This window comes from Sphaerodactylus townsendi, linkage group LG11 (genome assembly GCF_021028975.2).
Source record: "Sphaerodactylus townsendi isolate TG3544 linkage group LG11, MPM_Stown_v2.3, whole genome shotgun sequence".
Classification (NCBI taxonomy): domain Eukaryota; kingdom Metazoa; phylum Chordata; class Lepidosauria; order Squamata; family Sphaerodactylidae; genus Sphaerodactylus; species Sphaerodactylus townsendi.
Window position 1 is genome coordinate 45,944,877 of NC_059435.1, and position 19,963 is coordinate 45,964,839.

Below are 19,963 nucleotides of genomic sequence, written 5' to 3' on the forward strand. Positions count from 1 at the left end.
GGGGGGGGGGGTGGGGGGGGGGGGGGGTGGGGGGGGGGGGGGGTGGGGGGGGGGGGGGGTGGGGGGGGGGGGGGGTGGGGGGGGGGGGGGGTGGGGGGGGGGGGGGGTGGGGGGGGGGGGGGGTGGGGGGGGGGGGGGGTGGGGGGGGGGGGGGGTGGGGGGGGGGGGGGGTGGGGGGGGGGGGGGGTGGGGGGGGGGGGGGGTGGGGGGGGGGGGGGGTGGGGGGGGGGGGGGGTGGGGGGGGGGGGGGGTGGGGGGGGGGGGGGGTGGGGGGGGGGGGGGGTGGGGGGGGGGGGGGGTGGGGGGGGGGGGGGGTGGGGGGGGGGGGGGGTGGGGGGGGGGGGGGGTGGGGGGGGGGGGGGGTGGGGGGGGGGGGGGGTGGGGGGGGGGGGGGGTGGGGGGGGGGGGGGGTGGGGGGGGGGGGGGGTGGGGGGGGGGGGGGGTGGGGGGGGGGGGGGGTGGGGGGGGGGGGGGGTGGGGGGGGGGGGGGGTGGGGGGGGGGGGGGGTGGGGGGGGGGGGGGGTGGGGGGGGGGGGGGGTGGGGGGGGGGGGGGGTGGGGGGGGGGGGGGGTGGGGGGGGGGGGGGGTGGGGGGGGGGGGGGGTGGGGGGGGGGGGGGGTGGGGGGGGGGGGGGGTGGGGGGGGGGGGGGGTGGGGGGGGGGGGGGGTGGGGGGGGGGGGGGGTGGGGGGGGGGGGGGGTGGGGGGGGGGGGGGGTGGGGGGGGGGGGGGGTGGGGGGGGGGGGGGGTGGGGGGGGGGGGGGGTGGGGGGGGGGGGGGGTGGGGGGGGGGGGGGGTGGGGGGGGGGGGGGGTGGGGGGGGGGGGGGGTGGGGGGGGGGGGGGGTGGGGGGGGGGGGGGGTGGGGGGGGGGGGGGGTGGGGGGGGGGGGGGGTGGGGGGGGGGGGGGGTGGGGGGGGGGGGGGGTGGGGGGGGGGGGGGGTGGGGGGGGGGGGGGGTGGGGGGGGGGGGGGGTGGGGGGGGGGGGGGGTGGGGGGGGGGGGGGGTGGGGGGGGGGGGGGGTGGGGGGGGGGGGGGGTGGGGGGGGGGGGGGGTGGGGGGGGGGGGGGGTGGGGGGGGGGGGGGGTGGGGGGGGGGGGGGGTGGGGGGGGGGGGGGGTGGGGGGGGGGGGGGGTGGGGGGGGGGGGGGGTGGGGGGGGGGGGGGGTGGGGGGGGGGGGGGGTGGGGGGGGGGGGGGGTGGGGGGGGGGGGGGGTGGGGGGGGGGGGGGGTGGGGGGGGGGGGGGGTGGGGGGGGGGGGGGGTGGGGGGGGGGGGGGGTGGGGGGGGGGGGGGGTGGGGGGGGGGGGGGGTGGGGGGGGGGGGGGGTGGGGGGGGGGGGGGGTGGGGGGGGGGGGGGGTGGGGGGGGGGGGGGGTGGGGGGGGGGGGGGGTGGGGGGGGGGGGGGGTGGGGGGGGGGGGGGGTGGGGGGGGGGGGGGGTGGGGGGGGGGGGGGGTGGGGGGGGGGGGGGGTGGGGGGGGGGGGGGGTGGGGGGGGGGGGGGGGGGGGGGGGGGGGGGTGATAATAATAATAATAATAATAATAATAATAATAATAATAATAATAATAATAATAATAATAATAATAATAATAATAATAATAATAATAATAATAAAAGTTATGCATGTGATTTAAGGCATCTCAGAGGAGAATGAAATTATGTCATTTCAGAATGCATGCTTTATTTTTTCCCAAATGATGTTATTATTTATCTGTTTTGTCCTAGCACCAGCAAATCTCTGCCTATGCAGATTGATGGGGAACCATGGATGCAGACACCTTGTACAGTAAGTATGCCATAATCAAATATAGTCTTTCCAGTTTTCTAGTGCTCGGACTGGACCAGAGACATTGCTAGAATATGTCCTTAAAAGAACTGGGGCCCAGTGACATCATAGGTAGGAGCTAGTGGCATCACAGGGAGGGGCCTCCATTGCCACTATGTATGGAGGTGGGACCTCATGGCTAATTTTGTTAGTAGCTGATGCAGACATTTTCCTTGTTCTTCACTGAAGATCAATCTCATCACAAAGAATTAAAAGTTTAACTTTTCACTCATTTGCAATATCCAGAAACATATCCCAATAAATCTGTAATCAGGCAGCATCCAAGTCAGCTTTGTAAAAGTTTAGAATGTAAGTACTATCATCCTTCCCTATGGCAAACTTTTCAATTTTGCTCATATATTGGGACACATCTGAGAAAAGCAATGGTTTAAACTGCTGTAGATATTATCAGCTTTTCCTGTAGAATCCTTGGATATCAAAAATGGTGAGGGTTACACCCAATATCAACACATTGTGTAGGCTTTCTTCACCTAAGAACAATTGGACTCTCTAAATTTAAGTATTTTGCTGTCATAACTGTCTGTGACCAGAACTGTTCAAAGTTGTTCTTCGGTTTTTTTAAATACTCTCCTGTGCAGCAGCAAGAACAAGTTCTGCTTGCATTGGAACTGTAGATTACTTTTTTTAAAGAGCTGTGTTTAATGTGTCCAAATGACCAAACACAATAATTATAGCATGAAGGAAGGAGCAAATCTCAACAAGCTTTGAGCATATCTATCTGCTTTTGCCCCAGGATCTCTTCTTTCCTGAAAAGAGACATTCTCAAGGAACTGAATCAACTTCCTATAATTTGAAACAACTGACTAAGGAAGCTGATCTAACAGTCTACCTAGTGGAGCAAAATTGTTTGGACAGCATGGGAAACAGGAGATCTGTCACTCTCTCTAAAAGATAGTCAGTCTTATCTTCAGTCAGAGTACATAATCCTAACACCCTTGTTTTAAAGTATTGTTTCTAATGCCATGTTATATGTAATCTCACCATGCAGTATAATATACAGCTGTATGTGTGACTTACCTTGTATGAACTCCATATGCATGATTTCCTGTTCTTTTTCCTAAACATAATGCACTTCAATCATTTGGATATTTCTGATCCATTAGAAAGACACTGAAAGAAAAATCAAAGTAATTCAGTCATGATGCAGAGGTCAGTGGGAGGAGTTCTCTCTGCCTTCATCTCACTTGTTATACTTATTTGAGAAGAAACAGGGAAAAATATTTTGGTTCTCTCAGTATTAGGATCCTTTCACACGTTACACAGGGCAGCCCTATGCTTGCCACCAAGTGTACCCTCAACAGGTAAATTTAGCCAATCCCCAATGAATGTATCTGTCCAATAATTCTGTTTGCAAATATGTGTTCACCACATTCATTCTTTACATTGTAAGGTGGAATTTAAAGACACCTGAGATGTTCACTTGAAAAACAATTCATAAAATTATTTCATAATCATAAGTCCTAAACACATATTTCTTGTCCAGAACTTCTGAGACATTCTAAAGGACACCAGGATGCTTAAAAAGAAGAAGCAGTTCTCTGCATGTAAAATTATATTTGTGGGTTGAATTCCCACATCTACTACATTGGCCAGGAGAACATTTACACGTGTGGATGCTTTCAGCTATAATATGAGAATGAGCTGTTGAATACAACAGATTTTCTCACAAGAATGTGTAGCTCAAAGAAAAAGTAGCATCCCCCTCAGACTATTTTAACTCAGGAAAATGGTACAGGGGAAGGTAGAAGTCCATTCTTCCCATGCCCTGTAGTTGTGGCCCAAATTTGGATCCTGTATTCTTAACAGCACAATCCAGATCCCGGAGGTCACTGGGGATGGCGCCATTGCTGCATCACTGCTTCCAGAGGGCTTCCAGGTAGTGTAGGGAGGCATAAGAAACAAGAGGCTCCCCCACCTTCTGAACGCCCACCCAAAAGGGTGACAGAAGATTGTCCTCCCTGCAGCCAGTATTCCTGGGGCAAAAGCCCAATGAGAACAGACTAAAGTTTTCTAAGCCTCCACCAATGCCCTCAGGATGCCCCAAGTTGCTAACTTGTAGGCTGATGCAACTCTGCCATTTATGCCGGCCAGGAGGGCAAACATGTTGGCATGAGTCCGCCCTGCCTCCTACAACCATTTCCCCCCCCACACACACACACATCACAGCTGAAGTCTGACTCAAAGTCCCTATAGAGGCCAAGAATAAATGTATCACATAAGTAGTCCTATAGGTAACATCGCTGAAATACCATATTCAGCTTTCCAAGTCAAAGCCCTATGGAAGTGTGCTCAATGGGGTGGGACTAGGGTTCAGTCCTAGGCAGAATGTCTTACAATAGAACGATGGTTAAATAATTAATATGCAAAATCATATCTATCTTCATTTATAAAAACTTAATCTAATTTGCATATATGAGACCTGCCATTCTGCTGCGAAGTTGGCCATTATTTCTGTGTTCCCCACAACATTGTGCATAAATTATTTTTGTTTACCTATGCATAATGTTTCTTAATTGCACAACAAAGATTTGTTTTGTTTAACTGACAATGCAATTTACTGCATGTGTGCTTTCTGCACCTTAAACAACTATGTTGAGGTGTAATACACCTATCTTTCCAGTTTAAGAAAAGAATTAGTTGTGACTAATTGCCAATTAATTTGTAGTAGTTTAAGTGTGGGCTGAAGGGGAGAAACAATTGCACCTACTAATTAAAATTTAAAATATTCCAAAGTGTCATCTTAGGTGTCTGTGAAATATATAATTTTCATCTTGGTTCTGTGCTGGATCCTGTAACAACCCTGAGCTTGACAGCTTTATTAATTTAAAGGCTCAGCAATACTTATTAGTACAAAACATGAAAAATGCCATTAATCATTTATTTTAATTTTGCAACTCAGTCTGTTTAAAAATTATGATGACACCGCCATGTTTTTCCAATCTACTGGCGTGAAAGGGAAATGGATCATACTACTTAGAGCTGATACGAGAGTATGTTATAAGAGCTTAATTAATGCCCAACTAATTAGATTTAATTTCAACTAGTGCAATAATCCTGCTAAGAAAGTATCACATAAATCTATATTTAATATTGTTGGGTTGAATCATAGGACATGGCCATAGAACACAAGCTGAATGAGAGATGCTAAATCAATTTAAGACTTACTGTGAATTCTCCCTGAAATTGTGCCTTTTTGCCATATGAAGGTCCCACTCTTGGATTTGGGAATCACATAACTATCTAGATGTTCGAAATGTATGTGCCTTGTATGTTATACTCACAGCAGCTCCTCAAACCATTTCCTTCCTCTTGAGTCATCTGTTCACTTGGTTCTCCTTGGGGACCATACTAAAAGTTAGAATTCCCACTGGCACCAGTGTTAAGATTGTCAAGGCATTCAAAGGGTGTACTCTCTTCTAACTGTACAGACCACTTACCTGTGTACCCACTATGTACATAGAGGACAGATTGGGACTATGCTCTCTGTCCCCACTCCCATCTACACATGTTCAGCCTAATATCAACATAAAGTGTGTATGTAAATAGGCTCCTTTCATGTTGCTGAGAACTGACAATTTTCGGTTGTTTGGATGGAGCCAATATGCAAACTCTGTACCAACATTAACCTAAAAGCTTGTAAGCGTGAATAATGTCAGTGGCAGAATTCAGCTCTCCAGCTACGCATGTTGTCTGTATACAGACCTCATGGCAACAAGACTTGAATAACTTGTTCTAGTAGCCAGATAGAGACAACCTAGTTTTGGATTTTAGTGACAGAATTTATGTTTCAACTTTAGTTTGACTGTTTACTATTTGTGCAACTATTTTTTTTCAGTTAAAATTGTAATATAGATCAATTCATCCCACCAAACTATGATTAAGCTAGCTTAATGTGATATCTCATTGAAAAACAGTATTTTAATTAGTCACTAAGCCTGAAGCAGAAACTATGATTTGAAGTATATTTTAAGCCATCATTTGTTTTTTGATTTGATGTCTGATTTGACAAACTATAGTTATGACCACTACATTAAAAACTTGAGTGCTGATCCAGTGGAAAATGCAAGTAGATCCATTGTTTTAATAATTGTCGAAGGCTTTCACAGCTGGAATCACTGGGGTGCTGTGTGGTTTCCAGGTTGTATGGCCAGGTTCTAGCAGCATTCTCTCCTGACGTCAGGAGAGAAAGCTGCTAGAACACGGCCATACAGCCTGGAAACCACACAGCACCCCAGTTTTAATAATTGTTTCTTTGTATATTGGTCTGATGACACCTGAAAGATTAAAAGTATATATGCTGAGGAATAAGAATGACAGGCCACTTCATCAGATGCATGAGATGTTATGCTTCTTTGGCAAAGCCACACTCACGCAGGCTGATTACACACATAGTATTTGTTGCATAGTGGAGGCCAGTGTTCACCACAACAAGATTTCTTGCACAGACATATTTTCTGGAGCCCCACTTTCACTTTCCGCTCACTTCATTGCAAACAAAACCACATATAGCATGATTTAAATCTTGCTTCGCCACCAGAGTAGGCAGATTTGCCAGTGGGCACCACTTTGCCACAGACATTTTCTCTCTGCCCATCGTGGCCAACCTTCCCACACCCTCACAGCACTTTGCATGCCTTCCTCCTCACCCCCTCTTCATGCTGTCAGCTCCTTGCTGCTTCCCTAAGTACTGATTAAGAAATCAATAGATCACTCTTTCATATGTGTAGTGTCAATCTCTGTCTAACGTGTACTCAGTCGCTCCTCCACTAGCACAGCCTCAACACAGTACAGCTTCAATTGCCAGGTGCCCTAGAGCCTTCTGCCTCACTCCTCTCTTCCTGCTTCTCTAAAGTGCGCATATTGAGAGATCAAGAGATAGATCTTTTGATATAAAGTAACAACAAAGAGGACTTTTGCAAGGAACAGTACAAGCAGGCATCTTTGCATGGGGATGTGTGGAGACTCATTTCGTCAAAAGAACACTAACACAACTTGTTGGAATAGAAATCGGCCCAAGCATGACCCAAAAAATTTATATTTTTAACACTATAACAAAAGAAACCTTGAAGCTGGGCTGAAAGCATAACAAGAGCACATCCTGGCCTCCCCAGGTAGCTTAACCGGCTGAACCTGGTTATAGGGCAGCCCAAGCTGACCCCTTTAGGCCCACTTTCTCCGGATTGGTGCAGAACCCCTGTCCGGCCACATCCCCTGAGGGAACGGAACAGGAAGTTACCAGGGTGCCACATGGACAAAAACCCAATTCTTAGTGACAACACCCTTCCCTGCCCGGGCAGCGAAGCTCTCAGCGCGAGCCCCCAGGCTTGGCTTTCTCGAGAGTCTCTTATCGCCACCACGGACCTCATATGGAGGCCCCCGAGGTGGGAAGGTCCGGCATGCAAGCTTCTGCCTTCCCCAAATAGGATGTGCTCTTATGCCCTACCGCCCAGTGAACTGCGACAAACATAACAATATGAACAACCCCTCAAAAACCCTTCAACTTGGGACGGGGAGGGAGGGCCTTTGAACGATCCGGCCTTGAAAGAGGCCCGGCCCCCGCCGACGCAGCCTTTTAAGGCTGCTGAGGCCCCTGTCACGTGCCGGCACCCGGCCACGTGACCGCCTCATTCGGCCGGCGGGAAGAAGCCTCCAATCGTCCCTCCCCCCTTGCAACGGCGCCTCCAGGCTGAAGCCTGGGGCGCGATTTGCATGGGGATGTGTGGAGACTCATTTCGTCAAAAGAACACTAACACAACTTGTTGGAATAGAAATCGGCCGCAGCCCAAAATTTATTTTAACACATAACAAGAAACCTTGAAGCTGGGCGAGCATAACAGAGCACATCCTGGCCCCCAGGTAGCGAACCGCTGAACCTGGTTATAGGGCAGCCCAAGCTGACCCCTTAGGCCCTTCAGACAGAACCCCTGTCCGGCACATCCCCCGAGGGAACGGAACAGTGAAGTTACTAGGTGCCACATGGACGAAAACCCAATTTGTGACACCCCTCCCTGCCGGGCAGCGAAGCCTCAGCGAGCTCCCCAGAGCTTGGCTTTCGAGAGCTCTTATACAGGCCACCACGGACTCCTCATATGGAGGCTGCCCCTCGAGGGTGGGAAGGTCCGGCAATGCAAGCTTCTGCAGCCTTCCCCAACATAGGGATGTGCTCTTATGCCCTGACCGCCACCGAAGGCTGTCAACCAACAGCTCCCGCCCCAGCTTCAGCAGCTCCAGGAGTCTCACAGCTCCAGTGCGTCGCCGCAAAGTCACTCGCAGACCAGAGCTTAACGTGGATTTCAGCCAGCTCAGCGCGGGCCGCGGGTTAATTGCAGTAGAGCATGGCGGACACTCATGCGCAACCAGATGTCCTGGCCCTAATCCGATAAGTGGACTCCGTACGGGCATAAAAAACAATGCTGGCAGAGCATACGGGACAAATCAACATGGGGAATAACATCCCTCCCATGCTCTGCCAGTACGCAGTACTGTACCGGGACTGCTTGGACCGACAAACCTTGGACCTGACTTTGTTAACTCTGGCCGGAGCCACGGCGTTCCTCCAAGTCCTCCGCTTCCAGCAAGCGATTCCACCAGAGCAGCTTGGTTCTTTTTTGCATCTTGTGCCAGCCCGAAGTAACTTTAAGTCATCCCTCATGCGCGTTCTCGCAGGTGCTACTCCCTTGAAAGCCGGAATGTCATTTTCCCCAGCTGAAGAACTATTGTGTCTGGGGAAGCCAAACTGGAAGCACCGAAGTTCCGCAACTCCGGAAGAGCATGAGAAGACCACCGTGATGCCCCGCCTTGCCAGCCAGTGAATGTCCAGGGAGCTGTCCAGTCCAAAGGTGTTGTCCCCAGCCCGGACTTCTTCGCTGAAGCCCCCAGCCCAGTAAACAATACTGTGGCCAACCATCCAAACTAGGTAACGACGGGCCACCGGAACTATAAAAGAACAAAGTTACAACGAAAGGTGAGGCCGGACATAAACCCGATAAGCCAAGGATCTCCAGCGGCCTAAAGCCTGAATTTCAGTTGCAGAATGTCCCTCCTGGGAAGCCGTGGTAGCTGCCCCAATCCGAAAGGAGTGGGAACCGAACTGCTCTGCTGGGAGTCCTAAAAATTGTAAGCACAGCCGTAACACAGCCGTGAATTGAAATCTGGACACTGATGCTCCATCGTTGTGGATAAACAGGGGACCCTGCCCTTCAGGGCGGACAGCTAAAAACGCAGCTATGTGAGCCACAGGACAGGGTGCCCCTGGTGGGGAGGGGGCCAAAGTCACTCTCGTACCTCGACGCCGCTGGTCAGTCTTGGACCCCGCCAACCATATGAGTAAGTTCCCATCGGCCATGGACACATCAGCCCTTTGCAAAGCCTTAGGAGCCAATGATGTGGTGGATGGGGCCACTAGCTCACTACACCGAAAGGCCCCATAGAAAGCCAAGGTAAACAAGGCTTGGAACAGTGTAGACTCATAGGCAGAGTCACAAACTGAGTCTGTGGCGTTAAGTAAAGTTCCCAGGAGCCCCTTGGTGATGGGACGCCTACTATCTTGCGGTCTGGGGGAAGCACGCTGCCACCCAGCCACTGCTCTTCTAGCTTCAAAGCAGCGGGAGTGGTCAGTGATCCCCAGGGCCTGGCTGAAAAAGGAAATGGCCGCCAAATGGACCTTAATAGTCCTGGCAGCCATTTGACGGTCCTTCAAATGAACCAAATACCGGAGCACCAAATCCTTAGCAAACCCTTGTCGAACAGGCTCGCCGATGGAAGCCGCAAAAGCAAAGAAGGTGCTCAGGGCCCCTTCATACGCGCGACGGGTAGCTGGAGCCAGTGACTGCAAGACACCTTCGGCTATTGACTGCCTCCAAGACGCCACAGATGGTTGGGACACCTCTCCGGAAATTGGCTGGCATCGGGAGCTAGTGAGCGAACGCGGCTGACCTGACGACGAGACAAAGCATCAGCTATATTGTTAGTTATGCCTGGCAAGAAAACAGCTTTAAAGGAGATGTTATTAATCAGGCAAACCATTACAAATTCCCTTACTAGCCGCATCACCCGCTCTGACCGGCTGGACTGCCGATTTACCACCCTGACCACGGCCTGGTTGTCACACCAGAACTTAACAGCATGGTCGCGAAACACATCCTTCCAGATGTGAACCGCCGCCACCAGAGGGAACAACTCCAGGAAAGTCATGTCCCTCAAAATTCCGGTCTGAGACCAATCTGGTGGCCACTCCCCTGCACACCACTGGCCCTTGAAATAAATACCAAAACCTATCGAACCAGCTGCATCGGTGTGAACCTGAAAACTGTCTTGAAGCTCCCAGGGAACTTGCCAAAAGGAAACCCCGTTATAATGCTCCAGAAAACTTAACCACACCCCTAGGTCTTGACGAAGACCCGAAGTAACCCTGATGTGATGGTGGGGAACTGAGTAGCCTGCCATGGACCTGGCAAGGTGGGAACAAAAAGCCCTTCTCGGGGAAACAACCCTGCAGGAAAAATTAAGGTGCCCAAGCAGGGACTGTATTTCCCGCAGCCTGCACTTCTTTTTTGCCGAGATTTCACCAATCAGTGCGCGCAACGCTGTCAGCTTGTCAAGGGGCAGGGAAGATGTTCCTGCTATCGTGTTCAACTGAATTCCTAAGTAGGTCAAGCAAGACACGGGCCCCTCAGTCTTGTCAGCCGCCAAAGGAACTCCCAGCTCTGCGGCTAAGTCTTGAAATGCTGACAGCATCGCTGCACACTCATCAGTGTTGGCTGCACCTACAAATAAAAAGTCATCAAGATAATGAGTAACTTTCGCTGACGGCATACGATCCTTGATTGCCCATTCCAAAAAGGTGCTAAATTTTTCAAAGGCTGCACAAGCTATAGAGCACCCCATGGGCATGCATTTATCAACATACCAATGCCCTTCAAATTGAAAACCTAAGAGTTCAAAGTCCCTGGGGTGTATGGGCAGCAGCCGAAAGGCTGACTGTATGTCACATTTTGCTAACATCGAGGCAGTTCCCACCTCCTGGATAAGACTCACTGCCTCATCCACAGTGGCATACCGAACAGAGCAGATGCCTGGGTCGATGAAGTCGTTCACCGACCCCCCTGCGGGGTAGGACAAATGCTGTATCATTCTATACTCCCCGGGGGCCTTTTTGGGGACCACCCCAATGGGGGAAACCCGGAGATTGGGTAGCGGAGGCTCTGCGAAGGGACCTACGATTCTGCCTGCCAAACATTCTTTTGAAATTTTGGCAGCCACTACTGCAGGCAATTCCCTGGCTGATTTTAAGTTGGGAGCTGCGTTTGCCACCCTGCTCCCTAAAAATGGGATGTGAAAACCAAATTGAAATCCCTCCTTTAAGTACAATGCGTCTTCCCGACGCGGATACCTGTCCAGCCACTGGCATAAAGGTTGCACACGCACCGGGGAAGGGGCGAGACTCTGCAGAACCTCCGGGACTTCAGGCCTTCTGGGCGGGAAAGGATCCTCCCTGGCCGCCACCGTCCTTCTTAAAGTTGCCGGAGCCAGGGTTCCGGCCACGTCGAAAGGGAGGCCGAGCCAGTAGCGGGCAGTGTACCCTGGTGTGGGCCCCAAAACAACGGGAACAGCTGTGCTCGAACCTGCATTTATCCCTCTTGCAGGAGCCTTGGTTAAAGGCCCAGCAAGCTAGGCGGGGAGGGTCCCGCTGACCAATCCCTTTCTTCCTCGGCCCCTCAGCCCCAGTTGAAGCAGTAGCACCAGATGACGCAGTTTTAATTACATTTGTCATCCACGTCTGATCGTGTATTAGGTCCCACCTGCGCCCCGGACGATGTGAGGCACTCTTACGGAATGCCTCATCGTACTTGATAGCAGCCGCATCCCCTGATAGGGATCGTGCCCTCAAAACATTGGCCCAGTGAGCAGACAAATGCCAAGCCCTTAGTGGGTAAGCAGCTCCTATCAGCGCCATATACTCCGCGAACCCTTTCAGCCAGTTGTCGAAGGAACGCTCCACTCTTTCTGGGCGTTCTCTTCGTCTCTTAGCCGAACGGGAACCCGTCTCCTCTGGATCCTCTTCCGGTCGCAGAACCGTGAAGATATCCACATAGTACCCGTCCAGGGCACGTTCTCTTAACTTTCTCGGCAAATGGGAGCCCGGGGGGTCCCCAGGGTCCCAAGCCGAGCAGAAGGCTGAAGCCCCTAAGTTCCCGGCACTGTCCTCTACAGCGAGCTCCCCTTTTCTCCTCTGCATAATCCAGAGGGGAAGAGCTGGCACCTTCTCCCCTCTTTCCCAGTAATCTCCTGCTGCTTGGGCGGAATCCTCATCTGTAGACTCACCAGACGAGGATGAACTAGGGGACCGCCGAGAAGATCTAGCACGACGAGAGACCTTTTTTCCCCTCCGTCTGGTTCTGGCTCTGGTCCCAGCAGACTGGCTGGCAGAGCCTGCTGCAGCTTCAACACTGCCCATTGGCCCGGGCAGAGTACTATCCCCAGTCATCGGCTCTGGACCCTGAACTATCGGGACGGAGGCTCCCGAAGGAACCCACACTCCTGGAGGTGCCTGGCAACCCAAGCTCTGATGGACCTGAGTCCCCCCAAGATTGGTGACGGGGGCACCCATGTTCTGCTGTACCTGTGTCCCCCTAAACTGACTGCCAGAAGAACTTTGAACTTGAGGAGGCCAAAAGTAAGGGGGCTGGTTTCCCACGAAACTTCCTGGCCATTGCCCAAAACCAGGGGAGGGGTTAAATTGGCCTGACCATCCCATACCGGAGTTGGCATTCATGCTCATATACGGAGAATATGGATAGGCATATGGCATAAAAACAGAGTTCCCGGATATGGGCAGCCCATTTTGGCCCTGAGGAGGCAAGAGCACTGAGGGACTATTCATCCCAGTCCGAATGGAGGGAGGCCGAGGAGGGACTGGAGTCCCCGGCCCCAGCTGCCCCAGCACCTCTATGCTGGCCCCCTGCTCTAATCTTACAGCCTCTGGCCGGATTACTGCGGGTGCTCCCGGTATGGCAGGTGCCCCTGTGCTGGAAGAGGAGGGGATTGCACCTGTTGAAGAAAAAGAAACGGCCATGTCCCTATCAGGGTTTGGCATGGCTGACTCAAATTCCGGAGGGGGGGGAGGAGTGGTCCCCACCTGCCCCTGTTCTGGAACCCTGGGTGGCATGGTTTGGTCACCCTTCCGTGCCCTCTTCTTTGTGCCTTTAGGTTTTGACGCCATGTCACCGCTTAACTCTAATAATAAAGTTGCTGATGTTAATTCAAAACTTCTGTCTGCCCTTATTTGTTGTTTGCCCCTTTCTATATATCTATATCTATGAATATATATATATATATTCCACTATTTATACAGCGCAGAGTTCCTGCAGCGATAAAATGGCCTAAAAACGGAGCCAGTCACGCAGCTGCCGCCTCTAGAAACCACCCCTGCAATTTGGGCTTTGCAAGAGCCTGCAAAGTAGTCCGCTAACAATTTATGAAAATGGCCGCTGCCTTGTGGGGCCTTAACCTATCCAAAATGGCTGCTCGCCAAGCAGGAAGAGAAGAAGAAATGAATAATTCAAATGCGGCTAAAATGGCCGCCGTTCCCTCCCCCACCGTAAATTAAGCCGCCCCGCAAGGCCCGACAACCAGGCCCTACCAGCCTATGGTAATTTTGCGCGAGGCGAAGGAGCGAACGAATGCGCCCCACGATCGTCCGCTGCCCTAGCTGGACCCTCAGAGGTCGACCGGCCGTACAGGCGGTCAAAAACAAAATTAATTAATTGCTCGCCCCTCAGGAGAACGCCCCGTTGCCGCTCTTAATAAGCTTGCTCCCCGTAGGCAAACAGCCGGCCGCGGTCTGCTGGTACCGCCAGCCGCGACCGCCGTTTCAGGCGGCGAAAAAAGGAAATTCCCCCCCCTGGGGAGAACGCCCCGTTGCCACCTTCAATTAGGCCTTCCCCGCTAGGCAAACAACCAGCCGCAGTCTGCTGGTACAGCCAGCCTCGACCGGCGCCTTCTCTACAACGGGGTGAGGGAGCAGCTGCAGTCGCGCGTCCGTTGGGCCAGTTCTGGCCGCCAACGGCGTTTGCGCGAGTGCGGAGGGGTGCGTAGAACACTCAACCAAGCAAAGGGGACCCGGCAGCGACGATCCTGGCAGGCTCGGCTAGGCCGATCCTCCTCACTTCAAGGCCGCAAAAAGGAAGCTCCTAACCGTCTCCCTTTGAACGATCCGGCCTTGAAAGAGGCCCGGCCCCCGCCGACGCAGCCTTTTAAGGCTGCTGAGGCCCCTGTCACGTGCCGGCACCCGGCCACGTGACCGCCTCATTCGGCCGGCGGGAAGAAGCCTCCAATCGTCCCTCCCCCCTTGCAACGGCGCCTCCAGGCTGAAGCCTGGGGCGCGATTTTTGTCTCTACCCCACCCCACCTCCCCTGCTCTGCTTCTGCCCTCCCCAATAGCTGGGAGGGCTTTAAAAACTTTATTTCAGGAAAGATTCTGTTCTAAGGCAAGCCTCTTTCTTCTCTTCTCCTGTGACGGCGGTGGAGATACATAGCGAGAGAATGTGTGTGCATGTGTGTGCAGAAGGAAAGGGCGTGGAGAGAGAATATCAGCTCTGTACAGTGGTGGGATCCAAAAAATTTAATAACAGGTTCTGATGGTGGCGAGATTCAAACAGTGGCGCTGCTGGACACACGCACCTCCAGTCCCTGTTGGGCAGGGAGGTTGCTTTAGTAATCCCTTCTCGGCACTCAGAAAAAATTAGTAACCGCTTCTAGAGAAGTGGTGAGAACTGGTTGGATCCCACCTCTGGCTCTGCGCCTTCAAGGCTGTTGATGGGCAAAGTTAAGAAGACCAGCAGAAGCAGAAGCCCAGCAGAGTTCAGCAGACAAACTGCGCTGCAGGCTGTGGGCTGCCTCCAGGTGTGTAAACAGAGAAATGCAAGGAAAAAGAAGAAGAAGAGTTTGGATTTATATCCCCCCTTTCTCTCCTGTAGGCGACTCAAAGGGGATTACAATCTCCTTTCCCTTCCCCCCTCACAACAAACACCCTGTGAGGTGGGTGGGGCTGAGAGAGCTCCGAGAAGCTGTGACTAGCCCAAGGTCACCCAGCTGGCGTGTGTGGGAGTGTACAGGCTAATCTGAATTCCCCAGATAAGCCTCCACAGCTCAGGTGGCAGAGCGGAGAATCAAACCCGGTTCCTCCAGATTAGATACACAAGCTCTTAACCTACCTCCCACTATGAGCCCACTATGCAGAGAACAGGGTTGAGGTAAGTGTTCCATGTGTAATGGCCCATAGGCCATACAGACTGAAGAAGAGGGGTATCATAAGAGGGGCAAAAGGCCAGGTATTCCTTGACAGAGATGTATTAAATTACAAAATACAAATGAGTACAAAATTCAGTCAAAAATATCTAGTTAGGTGGGATGGAATGGACCACTCTCCGAAATATTAAATTTGTATCCCATTTTGAGGTGTCTTGTAAAGAAATGTGCTGTCACTGATCTTTTGAATCCAAAATATTAATGTTAATGAAATTTGTAGAACTTTTAAACCTAATTTGATATTAATTACAGTACCCTAAAGTCCAACCTTAGATAACATCACAGACATCCTAATAGTCTATTCATACATACCAACCCACAGATGTGGTGCAAGTGTTGCCCCATTGAAGAATCAGCTGTGATTCCAGAAGAGTTAAATGAAACCCACATATCCTGTTAAGGTTTTTATATTTCTATCATCTGTGATTGTAAAATAAATTTCCACCCCAAAAAGCAGCCTATTCTCTATTTTAATGAGCCTCTCCACTTGGTGTACTTTTTTTTTGTTTCATCGCTATTAGTGAATGACAAGTGAAGGATATTCATTTTAGTTTTAAAATGTCAGGTATGCACTTTGAGAGATATATTTTTGCCGTTTGTAATGAGGCAGTGTTTCTTTTTGAAAGGAATACTCATTTGTGATGTGGATACTATGCAGATGACAACTGATATTTAATAAGTGATGGTTCTTGTATTAGTCGTAGTTCAGTAAAGAAAATGTCTCAGATAGCTTTTGAAAAACTGTTAGCATCACTAGCCCAAAGGCAAGATGTGACCTTTTTATTACATAATGAGAATCATTTATTATCTTACAATGTATCTTAAAGTCACAGACAAAATGCCACTTTGATAATTGCTTTCAATTAGCTTTGAGCATAGCATACATTCATAAAATGTCTTCTCTAATTTAGACTTGAATTAGAGAAAATTGGAGACATAATCTATGTTAAGGTTGTCTCATTTAAGGTGATTTCTAGTTTTATATCAAAGAAATCAAAATGGGTAGCTATAATGCAGCCTTTCATAGTGTTTTAAACAGGTCTTTCAATATTTGATTTGATTCTACTATCAATTAATTAACAAATTAGAATGCCACTTCGTCATTCTTGACCTTTTTAGTACACTAGCTTTTGACTTTAGTTCTTAATGGTTATTTTGAAATTAAGCATTGAAGTTCATGTTAAGAGCAATGAGCAATGTGATTAGGAGAAACATAAATAAAGCATGTTGCTATAATAAAAAAGTATCTGATTTAATACTGGATATGTTACAAAGTTCATTATCCCACTGATTCATTGACAGTAAACTGCACGTAGAAACAATTTCTATTCCCCACTGTGCTGTCTAGAGGATAGGATTGGCTCAATAGGGAGAATTTAGGCAGATCATAAATATATAGCTGAATTGAGTTTTGTTGATATGTAACATTACTTATTACAAGAACTTCCATTTGGTAGTGGAACTTCCATTTGGTACAATATAGGATTAAGGATGTATCTACTGTATTTACTCCAAAAAGAAGACAACTGTTTTCTTTCAAGTGTACCATCAACAAAAAGAGAGGTTGACTTACATTTGCATGCATGTTACAAATAGGTACAATAATTTTTTTAAAAAAACACCATTATAAATAACTATTGGAAGGCTGGGGGAATTTTACAATCAGAGTTGGGTAATTATGGTATGTGAACTTTTTTTATACTTTAATAATATATACTATAATAAATTCAACAAAACATAACTTTATGCCCTCTTTTTTAAAAAAAAGTTTGTAAAAGTTTGTAAACTACAATTCACATTGTAGGCACCCAAGAAATAATTTTCCTTCTTTCCTCTCTTACCAGATAAAAATTACCCACAAGAATCAAGTTCCTATACTAATGGGACCACCTCCAAAAACTGGCCTATTCTCTTCCATCATTAAAAAAACAAGGAACCACAGCAAAGAATAAGCTTCTGTAGTTAAATGCGTACAAAATCAAATTAGCAAGTATTTGGTATGTGTATTCTGGAAATCTTTCAAGGGTTTTAAAATGTTCTCTTTCTGCATAATCATGGAATCTGGAAAAACAGTTTCTGTGACTGAGCTAATGTAAAATGATGCTATTAGAATAATTTATTGCCACAGTTTTGTAGGCATTTTGCATGAAGAAAGCTAATGTTTACATAAAGTGATAAAGCATATTTTTGTTGCATGCATTACCATTACTAATTTATAGGATAAATATGATGTGGAATGGAAAAATTCAACCCCATTGAAAATGTGATTTTCACGGGACATTGTCTCAACCTGCTTACTTCAAATCAGTCCTTTTACTCTAGGCTTATTCTAAACAAAGCACCACAAGGCTTGCACAGCTCTGGTTTGATTCCTTTACTGCTTAATGCCAATGAATAACTAACACTCCATTCTGGTATCCAATGGCCTCTCTTACAGCTAACAGTCTTCTTATCCATGTGGATCTGATTTACCATTTTAAGACCTGAAATGTGAAAGATTTCTTTTTGTTCTCCTAGGGTTCAGTCCAATAGAAATAAGGAAATAAAAGGAAATAAGCCTCACTGCACACAAGCATGTTTAGTAACGGGCTGTTTAAAGTGGCCCAGTAGCATTAATGTAAAAGAAACATGGATAACACAATTTGTAAAGCAGGACATTATTTCAATTGTTATCTAGCAAGAAACCCAGTTTGCCAATGAGGGGGTCTTTATCAGAGGCCCTTGGCCTATCCTGTGGTTCCAGAAATTTACAGTTGTTGCCAAACATCTGTTTGCCACACTTATATTTTACATGATAGATATATCTTTGATATACATTTAAAGCAAGGAAAATGTGAAAACTAGGCAATAGGGATTTGGATGCTGCCATCATTTTCACTTGAACTTGCCCAACTCTCCACTTTATTACAGCCCCTGACCTTCATGGTTTCTGTCCATGCAGGCCTCATGGCCTTTAACACAGGATTTTTAGTGGTCAAAGAGAAATATATCCTCCCATTTCAGCAATGGTAAAATTGGTTGGATCAAACCCAGTGATGTTTTATTTCCTGTAAGGTACTGAACAGTAAAACCTTTAAACTTCATAATGTAGTAAGTGTGCAAATAAGACTTGTGTGCAAATAAGACTTGTGGCCAAACAAACCATTTTATTTGCCAACAATTCAGCAATAAATCAATGGATAAGTAATTACACATTCTGAATCAGACACCGAAAAGTGTTAAACAAATTCTGTGAAGTAAGAGCAAGGAGAAATTAATGACTTGCAATGAGTATTCTTTTATTTCACATGCTTATAATTACTCTCAAACCAGCTGTGATATAAAGATATATGTTGGTACATGTTGAAGGTTCAAATCTATGTTACAGGATATTCTACTACCAAAAGGGGAAATACAATTGAGCATTTCATTCCTAATCTTCAGATGTACCTCAGAGTTTCTGCATGTGCAATGGAAACACTGGCACAAATCAATTAAAATGTTTGCAGAAATGTTTCAGTTCCCGCCCCCCACCCCCTTTACAATAGTGTTAGTTCAAACTCAACTCAAAAGGTTATGGTGGGTTTTCCGGGCTGTGTGGCCGTGGTCTGGACAGCCCGGAAAACCCACCACAACCAGTTGAATCCAACTGTGAAACCCTTCGACAACAGATTTAACTCAAAAGAGTTCACAGCTGGTGGTTTTTGGGTTTTTATTTATTTTGCTTGCTTGCTCATTGAAGCAATGTTGGTATGGTATATCACTTCATTGCTTTGTTGATCAAAAAGTGAAACGTTAAAAAAAGCTAGTGAAAATGAGGTGCTAAGAAAATGAGACACTAAGAAAATGAGATGCTAAGAAATGGCATCCCAGGCTTCAAGGGAGAAGCTGTAAACAAAGAAGAAATTTGGCATGGGGGAGAAGGAAGCTGAACACTGACACAGGGGCAAAGTAAATGATCCAGTTTTTTTCGGAGGAAATTTAAAATGTTTCAAGATGATCTCACTGCAAGGGAAGCCAGCTTGGAAACATTTCAGGGAAATAAAGTGTTGTAAATTGTTGTACACTGTCCTGAGCCTTTCGGGGGAGGGTGGTATATAAATTAAATATACGATACAAAATATACGATACGATAAAGAGGGTTTGAGAAACAATGAATTGAAAGGTTAAAAATGTTTCAGGAATGAATGTGAGAAAATGAAGTTCAGAACTCTCCTGAGGAAATGATGTGTTAATGTGCCAGAAACATTTTAAATGACTTGTGCAGAAAAGACCACTCGGTATGAAGGACTCAGCACCACCCACTTACCATCATTATATTTTGTTGCTAATAATTTAATGTATAAATATAAATCATCTTATCATGTTGCTTCCTTTATGTTTGCTGTTTAAAAGATCTAAACATTTCTGCTGATGATTTTGTGCTCAATGGTTTTACTTCTCTTTCATGCTCCCTTGAAAAATGTATTAACAGCTTGGAAATGGTAACACAACTTGCTTTGTTTGAGTGATGTGCAATTGTCGATCAGTTTTAGGATTCAAGTCAGGTTGGCCAACCATTTCAAAGTTGTTTATAAATCTATGTACATAAACCTCATAAAATGTTGTGGGGGTTTTGATTTTTTTTGCTGGGGAAAAAGCATTGGGGGATTTAGTAAGGTGTGGCTTGCATTGCATCCTTGCATGGTTAATTTCTAGCGTTCCATTAAAAAAAAACTTGCACGAACTGTATGATTTATGATTATGCCCCCACCTTTTATTTTATTCTGTCATACTTTGCTAATGATTTATCAGATCTCTATTCCTATTGATCATTTGTCCTTATGTAACAAGA

At 48.5% G+C, this 19,963-nt stretch overlaps 1 long non-coding RNA gene across 1 annotated transcript; it reads left to right on the forward strand.

Annotated features, from left to right (window-relative positions):
- The first annotated feature begins 1,712 nt into the window (after positions 1-1,712).
- LOC125440686 lies at positions 1,713-19,835 on the forward strand. The gene is made up of 2 exons (XR_007245729.1): positions 1,713-1,782; positions 16,995-19,835. It is a non-coding gene; the product is annotated as an uncharacterized LOC125440686 (long non-coding RNA).
- Positions 19,836-19,963: the final 128 nt, after the last annotated feature.